The sequence below is a fragment of the Camellia sinensis genome, chromosome 2, assembly GCF_055761805.1.
Source record: "Camellia sinensis isolate YWXY chromosome 2, ASM5576180v1, whole genome shotgun sequence".
In the NCBI taxonomy this organism is placed as follows: Eukaryota; Viridiplantae; Streptophyta; class Magnoliopsida; order Ericales; family Theaceae; genus Camellia; species Camellia sinensis.
Window position 1 is genome coordinate 179,977,897 of NC_138962.1, and position 18,784 is coordinate 179,996,680.

Here is an 18,784-nt window from a genome sequence, read left to right on the forward strand (position 1 = left end):
ATAGATATAGCTGCTTTGTTGTCACAATAGACCTTCATAGGTGTCGGGTGAGAAAGCTTTAATTCTTCAAGAATTCTTTTAATCCACATTACTTCACAGATTCCATGGGCAACAGCTCTGAACTCTGCTTCTGCACTACTTCTAGCTACCACATTCTGTTTTTTACTCCGCCATGTAACTAGGTTTCCACCTACAAAGGAGCAGTATCCGGATGTTGATCTCCTGTCTGTAACACTTCCTGCCCAGTCTGCATCTGTGTATACTTCAACTTGAAGATGTCCATGTTTCTTGAATAGTAAGCCTCTCCCTGGAGTTCCTTTCAAATATCTTAAGATCTTATAAACGGCCTCAAAGTGCTCTGCCCCTGGTGAGTGCATGAACTGACTTACCATGCTGACTGCAAAGGCAATATCAGGCCGCGTATGAGACAAGTAAATCAATTTCCCTACAAGTCGCTGATATTGTTCTCTCTCTTTGACTTCTTCAGCCTTAGCAGCTTGTAACTTCAAGTTAGGCTCGATCGGAGTCTCCGCCATCTTACAACCAAGCATACCTGTTTCTCCAAGGAGATCAAGAACATATTTTCTCTGATTAACGAATATACCTTCCTTGGATCTTGCAAATTCCATTCCGAGGAAATACTTGAGGGCTCCCAGATCCTTAATGTGAAATTCTTTTGCGAGTTTCTCTTTGAGGGCTGCTAACTCTGCTTCATCATTACCAGTTAAAATGATGTCATCAACATAAACAATCAAAATTGCAATTTTACTGTTTTTTGAATGTTTATAAAATATTGTGTGATCTGCTTGACTCTGCGAGAAGCCACAATTGATAACTGCCTTCCCAAAGCGTTCAAACCACGCTCTTGGTGATTGTTTGAGTCCGTATAATGACTTGTTCAATCTGCATACTCTGTCACTTCCAAGTCTCTGCTCAAATCCCGGCGGTAGGCTCATGAACACCTCCTCTTCAAGATCACCATTAAGAAATGCATTTTTAATGTCAAGTTGATGTAGAGGCCAATCTGAATTTACTGCAAGAGATAACAGTACTCTGATGGAATTTATTTTAGCAACAGGAGCAAACGTCTCCTGATAGTCGATCCCATAAGTTTGAGTGAAGCCTTTAGCTACCAGTCTCGCCTTGTATCTCTCAACGCTTCCATCTGCGTTACATTTTATCGTAAACACCCATTTACACCCAACTGTTTTCTTGTCTTTGGGTAGATCAACTATCTCCCAAGTACCACTTCTCCTTAAAGCATTCATCTCCTCCATGACTGCTAATTTCCAATTCGGATCATCCAATGCTTCCTGTATATTCCTTGGAACAAACAAGTGTGAAATCCTAGATGTGAAAGCTCTATGGTTTTTAGACAATCTTTGATAGGAGAGGTAATTTGCAATAGGATGTTTAATGCAATTTCGGACACCTTTCCTAATTGCTATAGGTACATCAAGGTCGGAAATAGAAGGAATAGGATTACCTAAAATTTCGATGCCAGAACTCGGGTGGACATTCGGGTCATTAGGATGGACATTCGGGTCATTATTCCTCAGATGAAATCGCTTCCTAGTATAAACCTGAAGCTCAGGATTTAGATCATTTTGTAGTACTTCTCCCCCTAAACAAGAATCTTCTTGACTAGGCACCATAGAACTTGGTTCTCCTAAGTGATCATTATCAGACAGATGTGGTTTTTGTGTAGGATAAATGACATTGGGGAGCGGAATAGAAATATCCCAAAAACGGTCTTCTACTCCACTTGTCTCCCCCTGAAGAGAAGTGTTGGGGAAATAGGATTTTGTTTCCACAAATGACACATCCATACTCACATGAAATTTCTTGTTTTGAGGATCGAAGCACTTATACCCCTTTTTGTTTGAGGAATAACCCAAAAAAACACATTTTATAGCACGGGGGTCAAGTTTTGAACGAAATTGACTGGGAACATGAACATAGGCAGTACATCCAAAAACTTTGGCGGGTAAATCAGAAAACAACCTCGTGCTAGGAAAAAAAGTTTTGAGACAATCAAAAGGTGTTTTGTATGTTAACACCTTTGTAGGCATCCTGTTTATCAAATAAGAGGCTGTTAAAATTGCTTCACCCCATAAATATTTAGGAACATGCATGTAAAACATTATAGCACGTGCTACTTCAAGTAGATGTTTATTTTTTCGTTCTGCAATGCCATTTTGTTGAGGGGTATCTCGACATGTAGATTGATGAAAAATCCCCTTTTTTTCCAAAAACTCACCCAACTGCTCATTGAAATATTCTGTTCCATTATCAGAATGTAAAATACCAATTTTGGTTTGAAATTGGTTTTCAATCATATTGTAAAAATTTGTGAATAAATTTTTCACGTCAGATTTTTTATTCATCAAATAAATCCAACATAAGCGGGTATGGTCATCAATAAATGTAACAAGCCATCTTTTACCAGAAAGAGTAGTGATTTTAGAAGGGCCCCAAACATCACTATGAATCAAATAAAAAGGTTTTGAAGCCTGGTAAGGTTTTGGCAAATAAGTAGAGCGATGAAATTTTGCAAAAATGCAACTTTCACAATGAAAAGAAGAACAATCAATCCCTTTAAATAATTCTGGAAATAAATGTTTCAGATAAAGAAAACTAGGATGTCCTAGCCTATAGTGCCATAGCATTATTTTTTCTCGAACAGAGATTGAACTGGTACTATTAAAGCTCTGAGCTTTTTTATTACTAACAGGTACTTCATCAAAGTAGTAAAGACCTTCAAGCATCCTAGCACGCCCAATCATCATCCCCGAGTTCTGGTCCTGAAATTCACAATGGGATTCAAAAAATGTAACACGACAATTAGAATCCTTAGATAGTTTACTGACAGACAAAAGGTTACAGGCTAAGTTGGGGACGTGAAGAACAGCATTGAGATTAATTTTCTCAGTTAGTTTAATAAATCCTTTTCCTGCAATAGGTGAAAAACTACCATCGGCTATTCTGATTTTGTCATGACCAGAACAAGGGAAATAGGTACTAAATAAATGGGAAAAACTAGTCATGTGATCGGAGGCACCGGAATCTATGATCCACGGAGAGAAGTTTAGGCAAGAGAAGGCTTTAGGATTTCTACCTGTTTGTGCCAACAAAACACTAGGAGTACCGGTTGAGGAGTTGGATTTTATCAGCTTTAAGAGTGGATCAATCTGCTCTTTGTTGAAGGGACCTGAATCGGCTTCATTAGCGGTAGGAAAGCCACGATTCTTCTCTCCTTGTTTGCTGCTTTTCCAGTTGACAGGTTTGCCATGAATCTTCCAACACGTTTCGCGTGTATGGCGAGGCTTGTTGCAAAAATCACACCAGACCCGTGGCTTATCATCAAACCTGCGCTGGTAATTTGCAGCCTTGTTGGCCGCAGCATCGCTAATTAAAGCAGAAATTTCAATTGATTCACCATTACCTTTTTTCTTAAGCATGACGCTCCTTCGGCTCTCTTCCCTTCTGACTTCGGCAAATACTTCGCCAATGGATGGGAGAGGAGGTCTGCCAATAATTCTTCCTCGCACTTCATCGAACTCAATGTTGAGGCCGGCAAGAAACTTGTAAATACGGCTGTCTTCCACAGTTTTCTTGTGGTGGTTGCAGTCGTCAACCGATTTCCATTCGTATGTGTTGAAGATGTCAAGATCCTGCCACAACCTTTTCAACGAATTGAAATATTTGGTGACGGAATCATCTCCTTGACGAATCTCTCCCAACTTCAAATTTAATTCGAAAACTTGAGATTGATTTCCTAGGTCAGAATACATCTGACTAACATTATCCCACAATTCTTGTGCAGTAGTATAGCACATGTAATTAGAGCTTATATCCTCCTCCATGGAATTGACCAACCATGTCATAACCATGGAGTTTTCAGCGTCCCAATTGTCGAACAGCGGATCATTAACAGCAGGAGCCTTCTTGTCACCAGTGATGTAACCGATCTTTCCTTGCCCACGGATATACATCCGGACAGATTGTGACCAGCGGAGAAAATTATCACCATTTAGGCGGATGGTGGTGATTTGGACAGAGTGAGAGTTGGACGTTTTCACCGGAATGGCAGCGGCAGGGGTTGAAGTGGTTCCGGACGTGACTTCCGACATGGCTATGACGGTTTTAGGGCTGCTGTGTTTTTTGTTGCTCTGATACCAACTTAGAAAATATGAAGAAGAAGAACTCCGAAAATATGAGGAAGAAGGAATATATTTCTGTTATATTCAAAACTTCTTATCTTACAAGACCAAATGACACTCCTTATATAGGAGATATTACAAACATCATCATAACCCATTATATGCCACTTACATATTATATATTACCACTATCCACCACTATCATATTCTATACATACCACTATCTACCACCAACACCACTATCATATTCTATACATGCCACTATCTACAACCAACACCACTATCATATTCTATACATACCACTATCTACCACCAACACCACTATCATATTATATGCATGAACACAATTTCCAGCAAATTTTATATATTTATTATATGCTATATATATAAATATATCACTCAAAGATAATAAAAAAAAAATTAAATATAACACTAATTCCTATAAATTTATATAGATTTTGTTTTATTATTATATCTTAAGTTGTTTTATTCAAACTTATAATTAGTTTCACGTGTCTAAACGATAGACACGTGTGTTTAAGCGATTAGCACGTATGTCTTCCAAGTGTCCAAAGAGTGTCTGGGCCTTTAAAAAAATTTAAAAATAGGACATGTTTTGAAGAGTGTTGGACACGTGCCTTAAGAGTGTCTAAAAAGTGTCGGTGTCCGACACAGACACGACACGGATACGTTACCTTCTTAGAAGTGTCTGTGCTTTTTAGCTTCAAATGAATCCAAACACTTTTCTCTGAAGTTGGCGTCTAATTGGAGGCACAAAGAGCCAAAGGCGACCACCATTCCAACCTCAGATCACTCCCATCGACAATCCACCTTCGCCATAACAACGATTCCACTTCATACCACGTCGGAAAAACAAACAAGAACACCTAGCCCCCTAACGGTCGCACCTCCACCTGCCCTGAGATCTTCCACCAACGTCTTACCCAATCACACATGGCCCCAAAGCCCACCCCCTTATCACCTCTCCCTCCTACCCTACCCACCAAGTATCTGTCCAGCAGCCCGAAACCACCCCATCTCAAAACTTAGGTGTCACAAATTCCCCATCAGAGACACACTGGTCAACTTGACCCACCGGTGGTACAACCTTCACCAGAACCACCTTTCCATACATCCCACTAGACCATTTCACCCACCCATCCCCCAGTTTGAATTCTTCCATAACCAACGCAACTCCCTCCTAACCATCCCTAAAAGTCGACATGGGTGTGAAAATTTGCTCCCTGCATGGTCCAATCATCACCATGACCTGCACCGAGGACCCTCCTCTTACCTCCCCAAACCCATGCTACTAGATTTCGACGACCCAAGAATTTCAGATTGCTTGGCGCTTGCGACGCCACCCTCAGCTTCCTCACAATCCAACATACTTCAAATCCGATGAAAACCACAACCCGCTGAAGCCCCTTTCCCCATTCTACAATCCATAGACTTCGGCGACCTATCGAGTCCACCGACGACTCCTACTCAAACGAGCAACCGCTAAGGAAAAGGATTGGCCGGCGTGGACTAGTTTCTTTTGCATTAGGTAACATTATTCACTCCTAAAATCTCGGAGCCAATTTTGGGAAAAAATCTCTATGTTTGTTTGCATCCCCATGTGCAAGAAAGACCCTTGGGTTTATTAAATAAGAACAATAGAAAAATAATGATACAATTTAAGGAATTGAGACAAATAATATAGAAACTCTTTGCATATATAACAAGAAAATGCCACAAAAACAAAGCAGATAATCACCTTCAGTGCAATGCCACCACTTGAAGCTCCACATGCTATATGTCCTTTCGTGTCAACACAAATATCCCCAATAGTATCTTCTGACACATTCAACGTACATAATTGACCATGATCCCCATATGTCTTCAAATGATCACATGGTAGAACTTCTGTTTGTGGAACACATGCAAAAACGTTCATAAATTCAAAATAAACTTTAATAAAACAGCCCAACCATAAAATAGAGAGAGAGAGAAGATAAAGTAATTGACATACTTATCATGGTAAAATATTTAGTTGTGAATACCAAAAACAAACCAATTGCTACTAACTTTTTTCAATCTAAACCTTTTTGATGAAGATACCCTTTTATCTATGGGATAAATTACAATTTATCCTCTTGAACTAGTATCACCTAATATCACTTTACCCTTCAACTGAAAAATGCTGCATTTGCCACATTGATTTACAAATTTGCATCAATGTAAACAATTTATTTCTTAGATAAATGAAAATTTGACATGTGATTTGCACATGACATCTCAAATCAAATGCCTAAAATAACATCATCAATTTGTTTGGTTTAGTATTTAAAAATTGTTTTTGAGCTTTTTATTTTTCATATTTTTTTTGGTCTTCAGTGAAACTCCTCATATTTTAGTCTCTTTTTTTTTTCTTTTTTTTTTTTTTTTTTTTTTGAACATCTAATCTAGATGCATCTAAAAAAAGTTCATTAAAGATGAAAATACATTAACATACTAGTTTTTTTGTTTTCCATTTTTTATTTTTTCGTCTTTAGTAAACTTCTTTTAGATTTCCTTACAAATATTTTACTTTTTAGTTGCATTTAAAAGTTTAATTTTTTTTTTTTTACTAAAATATGAAAGAAAAAGTTTTACTAAAGATCCCAAAAAAAACACAAAAATCAAAAAACTCAAAAACTATAATTGGGTTTAAAAACCAAAGAAAGTATAAAAATTTTTAGTTGAGGGGGTTAGAGTGATATTGAGTGATAGTTGAAGGGGATAAAGTATAACTTACCCCTATAGTTGAAAGGGTATTTTCGTAATTGAGATCCAAATTGAAAAGAAAAAAAAAATAGATAAAAGGGGTTAAGTGTTACAATTTTAGTTTAAGGGGATAAAGTCAAACGTGACGAGTTTTTTTTTTTTTTTTTTGGGGGGGGGGGATTGTAAAGTGAGCTATGGTCGTGGATACCAAATAAAAAATGAAATTGACATATTTAGCATGAACATCCTCCTCTCTCAAACATATTTATCATGAAACAAGTAATTGACATATTCAGTTATGGTACACCACTTAATTATTGCCAACTTTGGGAGGTACGGGAATGTTCTATTTAAAATCTAAATGGCATGGAGTACCTGATAAAGCAGCATTTGCTCGAGTGCTAGAAGAAAGTTCTCCATCAATTTCTGCTTTCATGGCTTTTGCATCATCAAGCATTGATTTGTATTTTTCCCACTGTCTTTTTGCCCTCTCTGTAACCAGCCACTGTTTCCAAAAGATACACAGCAAGTATGATAACTAATTCAAGAATAAAGAACAGATTACTAAAGAAATTTAAAACCAACGTATTCAAGAAAAAAATATTGATATATAGGGAAATGGAAATTTAGACAGATATGGCAGAAAACTAAGAGAGTTTACCTCATCAGCCTCTGGTATACTTGCCGGCAAAGGAATACCCTTGGATTTTGCCCACATACATGCACCTTCGCCAACCAAGAAGCTAGAAACACAAAAAAAATGCCTCATAAGAAAACAAAAATCTGAGGGAGAACAAAAATCCAATTTGACATGATGTTGAAGTAAGAAACTAATTTATCTCCTCAATAAATCATTTCTTTCAGATTTTGAATTAAAGACCAAATCACTGTAACTAATTTCACCCATTACCCTTCATGGTTTCACTTGATTTGAGTTTTACAAGTACTAAACATGTGTAGAAGGCAGATTCATATTCACTATTCGCACATAGTATGCATTACATAACATCTCTAACAAAATAATGTTGCACTACTCATAATTCCCAATGAAAAATCCCCAACTCCCAACTCATGGACATGAGATATACAATCAAAAGAAATAAATAATTACTGTGATAATGCTGCCAGAAAGAGGTAATTTGTATATCAAAATTCAAAGATAAACAAAGGTGTAATCATACATTGGAGGTATTCGACCCAGCAGTGTTGACCCCAACATTTGTTCCTTGGCCAACAAAGCAGCAATTGGATACCATTCCAGACACCTGCTGATTATTAACTTCACAGAAATGAAGAGCATAAAAAGAAAATGAAAGCTCCATAACATTATCAAAGCCAAAGAATAGAAGAAATTGCAGCTCACAACATAAAAACTTATTTACTTATTTAGAGTATGGTTTCCATTAATTATACTTCAGGAATACCTGGCACCACTCCAACAGCCCGAAATGCCCCAGAATCACCATCCATGATACTGGCATCACATTCCACATGACCATCTTCAGTCAAATTTAGCCACACCCAGCATTTGTGCTTGGATCATCCTTTAAAGAAACAAACTTCATCAATAATGAAATTCAAAATAGCTAGACAGAATTCAGAAGAGAAACACTATCAAAAAATTTCCACTGCATGAAATGGCTCTTTCCACATCAAACAGATAGGAGGAATGTTCTAGGGCCATATCTAACACACCCAACAACCCTACAACATCAAAGCCCAACCATCCCCCTAGGGCATTGTATTGGTCCCCTTAAGTTTGAACCAATCCAACGATCCCAGACAGCCCATGTACCACTAGCTTATGTTCATCCAAACCAATTATTGCACAGCTAAAATGTCATTGAACTATCTTGTAGTTTCAAATGTGTAATTCCATCTACCATATACAAGACCAAAAATTTCACAAAATACTAAAGAAAAGAACAATCCATGAATTTCAGTTAACTATTGACATAAATTTAGAGTCCACGTTGTAAAATTTCTTACTTTTTTCCACGTAATCCAAGTTGCATGTAAGCATCCTATACAAAAGAAAATAAAGAACTCTTCGTACCACCCACTACTATTACTTTTCAGCTTTGTAGCTTTAAAACAGATTAGTTTCCAAGCAAGTGACATGCAGAAGATTGGCTTGGTTGCGTTGTTGCACAAGTAGAGCATTTAAAAGTCCCATCCACAAACCTAACCCACTCTCCCCACCAAAAAATGTATAAAGTATTTTGGGCTCTATGCATCTCATCAAATAAGAAATGTCTCAGTTATAGGCTGCTTCCAAAATCAAATCTTATTTCTAGTATGTCATCTTGATCATGGTTGCTCAACTGTTATCTGCCAATCAAAGTGGTATTATGATGAGCCTTCATTATGCAATCTTCATGTGAGCTCTAGGGGCCATTCAATTTTAATGTCAACTCCACACAACTACGTGTTGACTGCATTAAGTCACCAATATAGTAGCAATAAGAGATTCTAACAGGGACAGCAGCATTAATGAAGCAGCAATCTTGATTCATGCTAAGCTCAGGATGACTTGGGTAAACATTTTTGTCTAGCAGACAAGATAATACAACAATAAATAATCACTATAAGACAACTCTGAAGTCTAAATACAATACTTTGAAAAGGAAGAGGAAGAAAAGGACCTTAGAGGGATATAATTCCAACAGAGATTCAGAAGCAACCCTACAGCAACATATCATCCTCTATTGATTTGGACATAGACAAAAGATCGTGGAAAACAAATAGCCAAGACAGGAAAATCAAGTCAATTTTTATTCTAATTTGTGCTTTCCTTTTATTGTTTTCTAAGGGTGGATTGTTCTTGAAGTAAAAAAACAGTAAGGATCATTGATGTGCAGATGAACCATTGCCAAACACAATGTAGTTACGAGGCATAGCCTGGGGTTGTGGTTGATGAAGAGAAACTAATTTATTTTTTTCAAATTAAAAGTTGCTTTGAAAATAAATATAGAGTAGCTTTTGTTTTTCAAAGTCTCTTAAGTTTAAAGGTTCATTAAGATCCATAATTTTTTCTAGCTTCAAAATATGAGTGATTTTAAAAAATTTCTTTTAGTGAACCTGCGCCTGCATTGTAAAGCAAATCTAGCAATATGGAAATTGCTGAGCAGCATCCAGAAAATCCTCTTAACCCTTATTCTAATCTATATTGTTATATTAAAGCAACATCCCATTCGGTAAAGCCTACTTCTAAAGACATGTTATATTTTTTTTATTTCCAAAAAAGTACAAAGGGAATTGATTAATTCATTTGTGTAAGAATTTTTAAAAATATAAATCAATGAAGACAGTTGCAATAATTCATTAAAAAATAAATTTCAAAAATCATACGATGAGATAAGTTCATGCCCATAGTGCATGACATCCTTCTAGTTCATTTAGAACGAAAAGTTCTATTTTCCACCACTAACGATTATTTGCATGCTCCAAATTTCTATAGATTCAACATTGTAACTTACTCAAGACAATCAACATCCAACACAAAGTAAATCTTTAATGCCTTAAATAAAGTACAGCATGGCAACATAAACACGCAGAATCTATTATACACAGGCTCTCTCTCTCTCTCTCTCTCTCTCTCTCTCTCTCACACACACACACACACACACACACAAAGAAACAAGCAGCATACCTCCAAGACTTGTATTGCAGCTGAAACAGCATCTATACACCCACCAGGACCCTAAAACATAGCAAACAAACAACTGCATTAAAGGGTGTGTGTTCAAAAACAAAATCAAAAAACAACCACATAACTAACTTTAATATTCTTTATATTTGGTATTAGAATTGATATAACAACTGTGAATTAGTATTTTATATTATTCATTAAGGGTAGTTTAGTCATTTAGGTTATTAGGGTTTTATTCTATTTAGATTATATATTTGTACTCAGCCCTTTTGGTTGATTAATTCAGTAGTCACTATACAATATTCTTCTTCTCTGTTATCATGGTATTAGAGCCACAACCCAGACGCTAGAATACCTGTCGCAGGCCATCATCGACCATCGTAGTCCCTTTTCTCTCTTCGCAAGGCCGTCATAGCCCTTTCTCTCTCTTTGCAAGGCTTTGCTGGGGTTCTCTATTTTCTTCACACTTCGAAGCACTTTACTCCTCCTGGTAGCTAGTTCTGGTCTCTGCTTCAGTTAGAAACCTAGGTTGCGTGTCTCACACAGCCGAATGCTCTTTAACCTATTTTGACCCCTCAACTGGTTCATCTGGTTCGATCGATTCCCCTATGTGAATCTGGTTGATGATCTCTCTGTCTCTCCCTTTGGTTCATGCGATCAAAGTAAGGTTTGACCTTGCCACTAGATTTCGCTCCAAACTCTGAAATTGACTTCGAATTCGACTTCTGGCTCAATCTCTTAGCCTCGGTTTCTCTCTGCTTCTGGTTTCAGGTTCACTCTCTCTCTCTCTTCTTTGACTTGGTTCTCTCTTATTGATATTTGTGGGTGATTGGTTCTCTCTCTTAGTGGTTATTATATTTGTGGTTCTCTCTATTAGTGGTTTTTTTTCAATCTACTTTGATTTTATTGTGCTATTTAATTATAGCAATATAACTGATGATAAACTGCAAGGTATCACCACTAAGTTGGATGGTACCAATTACTCTTATTGGTCTCATGTAATGAAAAATTTTATAATAGGTAAAGGCATGTGAAACTATGTTATTTGTGTGACTATTAGACCTACAGAATCCAAAGAAATTAAGACCGATGTTGCTAAATGGGATAAGGAAAATGCTCAAATTCTTACTTGGTTTCATAATTCAATTCAAACTACCATTGGCATGAATTTTTCCAAGTATTCTATTTCTAAACAAGTTTTGGACTATTTGAAAACTATGTACCTTGAGCCTAATTTTGCAAAACAGTATGAACTTGAGATGTCTATTCGCAGCACTAGTCAGAAAGATAAGTCCATTTAGGAGTTCTACAATGAGATGACTACTTATTGGGATTAGCTTGCTTTAACGGAACCATCATATTTGCTATTACTTGACAGTTATACTAAGTATCGGCAGAAGCAACGTCTTATTCAATTTCTTATGGCACTCTGTGATCAATTTGAGACACTTCGGAGAGCTATTCTTCATCGGCCTCCCTTGCCTTTTATGGATAGTGCTGTCCGTGAGCTTATTGTGAAAGAAACTCGATTCAAGGTGGCTCATGGTGCTCCTGCTTCCCAGACAGTTTTTGCCACTCTTCCGCTCTAGCCTACCCCACCATCTTCTTTATTTCAGGTTACCGGTAAGCCTAAACCTCGGGTTTCCATGGATGAATGCAGCTTCCGTCATCAGAAAGGCTATTGGAAACATGCTTGTCCTAAACTTTTGCAGCCCAAGGGTCATTCATCTAGTCCACCGTCCTCTAAGCCGAAATCTTCAAGATCTCACTCATCTGCCGCCTTTTCTGCACCAATTTCTGAGAATGGTCCGTCTTCTAATATGTAGTTTATGTTTGAGCAATCTTTCATGGTGGCCAATCCAAATCTTTCGTCCCAGGCCTCCGTTATGACTACCACTCAGTTAGGTTTGTCTGGTTTATCTTCTTCAAGTAATATCCACACTTCGTGGATTTTTTATTCTGGTTGTTCACATCATATGACCCCTGTTGCATCTCTCCCCTTCTTCTATGCTTGTACACTATTGGTTCTATTTCCTCTTCTTGTTTGTCTCTTTCTCCTGTATTTTATGTGCCTCACCTCTCACTCAGTCTTATTTCTGTTAGTCAATTATCTGATTCTACCAAACAGGGGGTTGGTTCAGTAGATAACACCTTAGAATCCCTCGCTCAAGGTTTGAGTTCGAGTCTCCATAACCCCTTGTTGGCGTTAAACATACTCTTTAGCGCCTGGAGTACGCGGGGGGCCTAAGCTTCGGCCCTGGCGTAGATGCGGTGGGGTTCCTTGTAGATATGTTGTAGATGCTAAGGGGTAACACTCCCTCGCGGATATGTTGGAGTAGCCTATCTGCATATCCATCTTTGTAATCAAAATTATCTGATTCTGGATTTGATGTTGTTTTCTCTTTTTCTCATTGTGTTGTGCAGGATTGGGTATCCAAGAGACAGATTGGGATCGGGCGTAGAGTTGGAGAACTATATATCTTGGACAGCTTGCATGTTCCTCTAGACGTGTCTTCTTCTGCATTGTCTTCCTTTATTTTAAACAATAAGTCTTCTTTATTTTATATTTGGCATTCTAGGTTAGGTCATCTGTCAAGTGACCGTTTAAGAATGTTAGTTCGGTCTGGACATTTAGGCAATTTTCCCATTGATGATATTTCGGACTATCGTGGTTGTAAACTAACTAGAATGTCTGCTCTTCCATTGAATAAAAGTAGTTTTATTTCATCTTTTCCTTTTCAATTGGTTCATACTAATGTTTGGGGTCCTTCCCCTATAGTTACCAAGAGTGGTTCGCAATATCATGTGTCTTTTGTGGATGATTATAGTCGATTTACTTGGGTTTATTTGATGACCCGAAAATGTGATTTTTACAACTATATTCCAATTTTCACTTCATGATTCGCACTCAGTTTTCCACCATCATTAAAGTTCTCTATTCTGATTTGGCGGGTGAGTATTACTTGTCTGAGTTTGAGGAGTTTTTAGCTACTCATGGCACTATTCATCAGTCTTCATGTTCTGACACTCCTGCCAAAAATGGTCGAGCTGAGCGCAAACATCGCCATCTCCTTGATACAGCTCACTCTTTGCTGCTTTCATATTTTGTCTTGTCTGTCTTTTGGGGAGAAGCTGTGCTCACTACTACAAATCTTCTCAATCGGATGACTACTCCTCTTCTCTCAAGTTCCTCTCCGTATAAGCATCTTCTTGGTGTTACTCCTAATTATTTACTTCTTCGTGTTTTCGGTTCTACATGCTCTGCGCTCCTTCCTAAACAAGAGCGCTTTGAGCTTAGTTCTCGTTGTGTCCTATGTGTCTTTTTAGGGTGTGGCATTAATCAGAAAGGTTATCGGCGCTATGATCCTGCCATGAAAAAGCTATATGTGTCTAGGCATGTCATCTTTTTAGAAAAACTACCCTATTACACTGAACGTTTGGAAGAGAATAATTCTTCTCATATGTCTCAAGCATAATCTATAGAGGGCTATAAATAAAGTACAAGAAGTTGACTTCTAAGAATCTAAATAAGGAAACAACCTAATTCTAGCCAACATAAATGAGTACAGCTATACAACCTTTAATAAGGAAAGAATAACAGGTTGTTATACAGGCTTTATACACCCTAAGAAGATCCATATTCCAACACTCCCCCTCAAGCTGGTGTGTAGATATCATGCATTCCCAGCTTGCTCGTGATTCGCTGAAAACTTAGGCTAGGTAGTCCTTTAGTGAGAATATCAGCCAGTTGATTGGTGGATGATACATGTGGAGTTCTCACTTGACCACTATCAATCTTCTCTTTTATGAAGTGTCCATCCACCTCTACATGCTTGGTTTGGTCATGCTGAACTGGGTTGTGTGCTATGCTAATGGCTGCCTTGTTTGTCACAATAAAGCACCATAGGTTCCTGAAACACAATCTTAAGATCTTTAAGGATCATCTTTACCCAAAGAAGTTCACATATGCCTTGTGCCATGGCTTTAAACTCTACTTCTACACTAGAATGGGACACCACATGTTGTTTTTTGCTTCTCCAAGTAACAAGATTTCCACCTAAAAGGGTACAATAGCCAGAAGTAGATTGTCTATCCACAATAGAACCTGTCCAGTCTACATCTGTGTAGGCCTCCAACCTTAAATCTTCACTTTTCTTGAACAATATACCTTTTCCGGGAGCTACCTTCAAATATCTCAGAATTTGGTATACAGCATCTAAATGAGATTTAAGTGGAGCATGCAGAAATTGACTTACCACTCACGGCATATGCAATATCTAGTCGTGTGTGTGATAGGTAAATAAGCTTTCCCACCAACCGTTGATAGTTTCCTCTATCAACAAGTTGATCTTCATTAGCCTCTCCCAATCTGTGATTCTGCTCAATAGGAGTCTCTGCTAATTTACATCCAAGCATGCCAGTTTCCTTAAGCAAGTCTTGTATATACTTCCTTTGAGAAATCACCAGCCCTTGTTTTGATCTTACTACCTCAATTCCGGAAAAATACTGAAGTCTACCAAAATCTTTAATCTCAAATTCCCTAGCCAAGTAAGCTTTCAATCCTATAATCTCTTCTCGATCATCTCCAGAGACCACAACGTCATCAACATAAACAATCAATGCAGTAATCTTTCCTTGATGTGAATGTTTAATGAACAAAATATGATCACTTTGACTTTGACGATAGTCTCTTTTCACCATAGCTCTCATGAATCTTCCAAACCAAGCCCAAGGAGATTGTTTAAGTTCATATAAAGACTTTATAAGCTTGCACACCTTGTTTGACCATGTCTGTTTTCCACACCTGGTTGGGATATCCATAAATACTTCTTCATCTAGGTCTCTGTGGAGGAAAGCATTCTTTACATCAAATTGCAGTAGTGGCCAATCAAAGTTTGTTGCCAATGAGAGAATGATTCGGATAGTGTTCATCTTGGCCACTAGTGCAAAAGTCTCCTGATAATCAATCCCATATGTCTGGGTATACCCTTTGACCACTAATCGGGCCTTGTACCTGTCCAATGTTCCATCAGCTTTGTACTTGATGGTGAAAATCCATTTGCACCCCATAGTTTTTTTTCCTTTTGGCAATTCTACTATCTCCTAGGTTTGATTTTTCTCCAACGCTCTCATCTCCTCATTCACGGCTTCCCTCCATGGTTTCAATTTAATAGCTTCTTAGACACTATTGGGAACTTCATGGGAAGACATTTGGGTGACAAAAGCTTGATATTGAGGTGAGAGATGCTGAAAGGAAACAAATTGAGATATAGGGTGACGAGTACAAGTTCTAACACCTTTCCTAATGGCAATAGGCAATTCCAAGTCTTCATGAGAATCAAAAAACTGAGTTTCAATTTCATTACCTATTTCAGGATCAATGCTTAGATCATGTGAGCTGATTTCGGGCTTCTTCCTTCTGGAATATACCTTGGTGATAGGTGTCTTGAGTCTCTCATCCTTGGTCTCTGGAGACTCTATAGTGCTCAATAGATGCTATTCGGGACTCACATTCAGTTTAGGAGAAGACATATTTGAAGTAGGAGGAATATCTGGATTAGACGAAGAAAGCAAATCAAAACTAGCACTTGGTATGGGACTAGATACCACACTCGGAATAGACAAGGAATGATCAACCTCTAACCAGCTATCTTCTCCTAAACTCTCCCCCTGAAGATAGGTGTCCCCAAAGTAAGGTTGATGTTCTACAAAGGTAACATCCAAAGTGGTGTATTTCCTTTTTGTTGCAGGGTGATAACACTTATAGCCCTTTTGAGTAGGAGAGTATCCCAAGAATACACATTTGATAGCCCTAGGATCAAGTTTACTCTGTAAATGACTATGAACATGCACATAGCAAGTACATCCGAATAGTTTTGGAGATATGGACCCAACCCCTTGGAAATTTGGAAACAAGGATGAGAGTGTACTCACGGGAGATTGAAACTGAAGAACTCTTGACGACATTCGGTTTATCAAGCATACAGCAGTGAGTGCTGCTTCCCCCCAATAGGTTTTAGGAACTTTCGTTTGGAAAAGAAGGGACCTAGCGACTTTAAGAAGATGTCGGTTCTTTCTTTCTGCAACTCCATTTTGTTGGGGTGTGTCAACACAAGATGAGTGATGTAGGATGCCCTCATTTGCAAAATAAGTAATGAGATCTTGATTGAAGTATTCCTTGCCATTATCAGATCTAATTGTGTGTATTTTTGTCCCCAACTGAGTGCTAATGAATTTGTGGAACAGAGGAAAAAGAGTGGAAATTTCCGATTTGGACTTCATAAGATAGACCCCAAGTAGTACGAGTGTAATCATCTATAAATGAGACAAACCACCGAGAACCAAAAATATTTAGTATACGGGAAGGACCCCAAACATCCGAATGCATTAAACTAAATGGAGATAACATTTGTGGAGTTTTCAAAGGAAAGGATACACGATGATGTTTGGCCAATTCACAAATTTCACAATGAAATTTCCCCACTTTATTATTTGTAAACAAGGAAGGAAACATTTTTTCCAACAAAGGAAAAGAAGGGTGTCCTAACCGTCTATGCCAGAGCCAAACTCGATCATCTTTTTGTTGAAATGTAGTAGAGACCAAGCCTTGAGACTCTTGACTCGTTTTCACCAAATCTGATTCCGAGAAGTATAAGCCGTCCTTCAATTCAGCATGCCCAATCATCTTCCCTGTAGCAGGATCCTGAAAATTGCAACTAGAGAAAGTAAATAAAACTGAACATTTTAAATCGTCAGTGAGTTTTCCTACAGACAGCAAATTATAGGATAAATTTGGAACATAGAGGACTGATTTTAGGCACAAAGTGGGTGATATTTGGACATTTCCTTTTCCGGCAATAGGGGACAAGGAACCATGGGCGACTCTGATTTTTTGTTTTCTTAAACATGGGATATATGTTGAAAAATGATTGAAGGTGCTGGTCATGTGATCTGATGCACCAGAATCAACTATCCAGATACTAGAATTGACACTCTTGGAGGTGATTAAGGCAAAGCTATTACCTGATTGGACCATGGAGCAAGAACCTGAAAGTGGAGTCAAGTTTGTGGTTTGATTATCAACCTGATTTAGCAACTTTTTCAACCTTTCAACCTCACTTTTGCCGAACCCCATAGCTTCCTTATAGTCATCTACAGCCACAGTTTGATGAGCTTGACCTCATTTTTCTGCCTGACTTCCTCCTTTGCTGTCAATTCCCTTCAAGCCTTGTGGTTTTCCATGCAGTTTCCAGCACATCTCCCTGGTGTGGCATGGTTTGTGACAGTAATCACACCACATCTTCTCTCTATCCAAATTTTTCTTTCCTTCATTCCTTCCCCAAGCAACTTTTGATGCAGCCAAGGCTGAATTCTCACTGGTAGGCTTATCCAGCATCACCACCTGCCTACTTGCTTCTCCTCGAACAATTGAGAAAACCTCATTCAGGGATGACAAATTCTCCCTGTCCAAAATTCTGCCTCAAATCTGATCAAATTCACCATTTAACCCCGCAAGGAAATCAAATATTCTTTCTTCTTTAAGTGCTTAATGCAGCTTCACAGTGTCCGTGATGCACACCACCATCTCAATCCTTTGATAATGGTCTAGTTCCAACCAAAGGCTCTTGATGGTATTGTAGTATTCAGTGACACTAAAAGATCCTTGTTTTGTGTTGTGAATCTTCGTTTTCAGTTCATAGATATGAGCTTTCATACCTACATTATAGTAAGTTTGTGCGGTAGCTTCCCAAATGTCCTTGGCTGTTTTAAGGAACATGTAAGTCTTCCCAATTTCTGGTTGAATAGAGTGGAGTAGCCATGACATAATCATGGAATTCTCCACATCCCAAGTCTTGAAATTGGGATCGGTTGGCTTTGGTGGAGGATCTGTGAGATATTCTAACTTCCCTCTGCCTTTGATTGTCAACATTGCTGATTGTGACCATTCAAGGTAATTAGTCCCATTCAGTTTTGTTGAAGCAATCTGGAGGCTCAAACTTTCAGATGTTGAAAGGGCTTTTGGGTCTAAAGAAGAAGCATCTGTGACCTCAAACATGATTCAATGAAGGAATCAATGGGCAGCAAGACAAAAAATTGATCTGAAGAGGACACAGAAACAGGTTGTAGAAGGGACCAACTATTCACTTGAATCCGAGATGGCAAAAAGCAGCAACAATCAGAGGAATATAACAGAAATTTTGAATGGCAATGAAGGCCACAA

The 18,784-nt window shown here is 38.2% G+C and overlaps 1 pseudogene across 1 annotated transcript in view; it reads right to left on the reverse strand.

The window, feature by feature from the left end:
• The window catches only part of LOC145819271 (putative threonine aspartase), a 37,137-nt pseudogene that overhangs the window by 13,658 nt on the left and 4,695 nt on the right, over nt 1-18,784 (reverse strand). The window contains exons 3-8 of the transcript XR_014360221.1: nt 10,564-10,614; nt 8,325-8,455; nt 8,093-8,190; nt 7,573-7,654; nt 7,287-7,416; nt 5,923-6,071 (exon numbers count right to left, since the gene is read on the reverse strand). The product of XR_014360221.1 is annotated as a putative threonine aspartase (transcript). The remainder of the gene's footprint in view (nt 1-5,922; nt 6,072-7,286; nt 7,417-7,572; nt 7,655-8,092; nt 8,191-8,324; nt 8,456-10,563; nt 10,615-18,784) is intronic.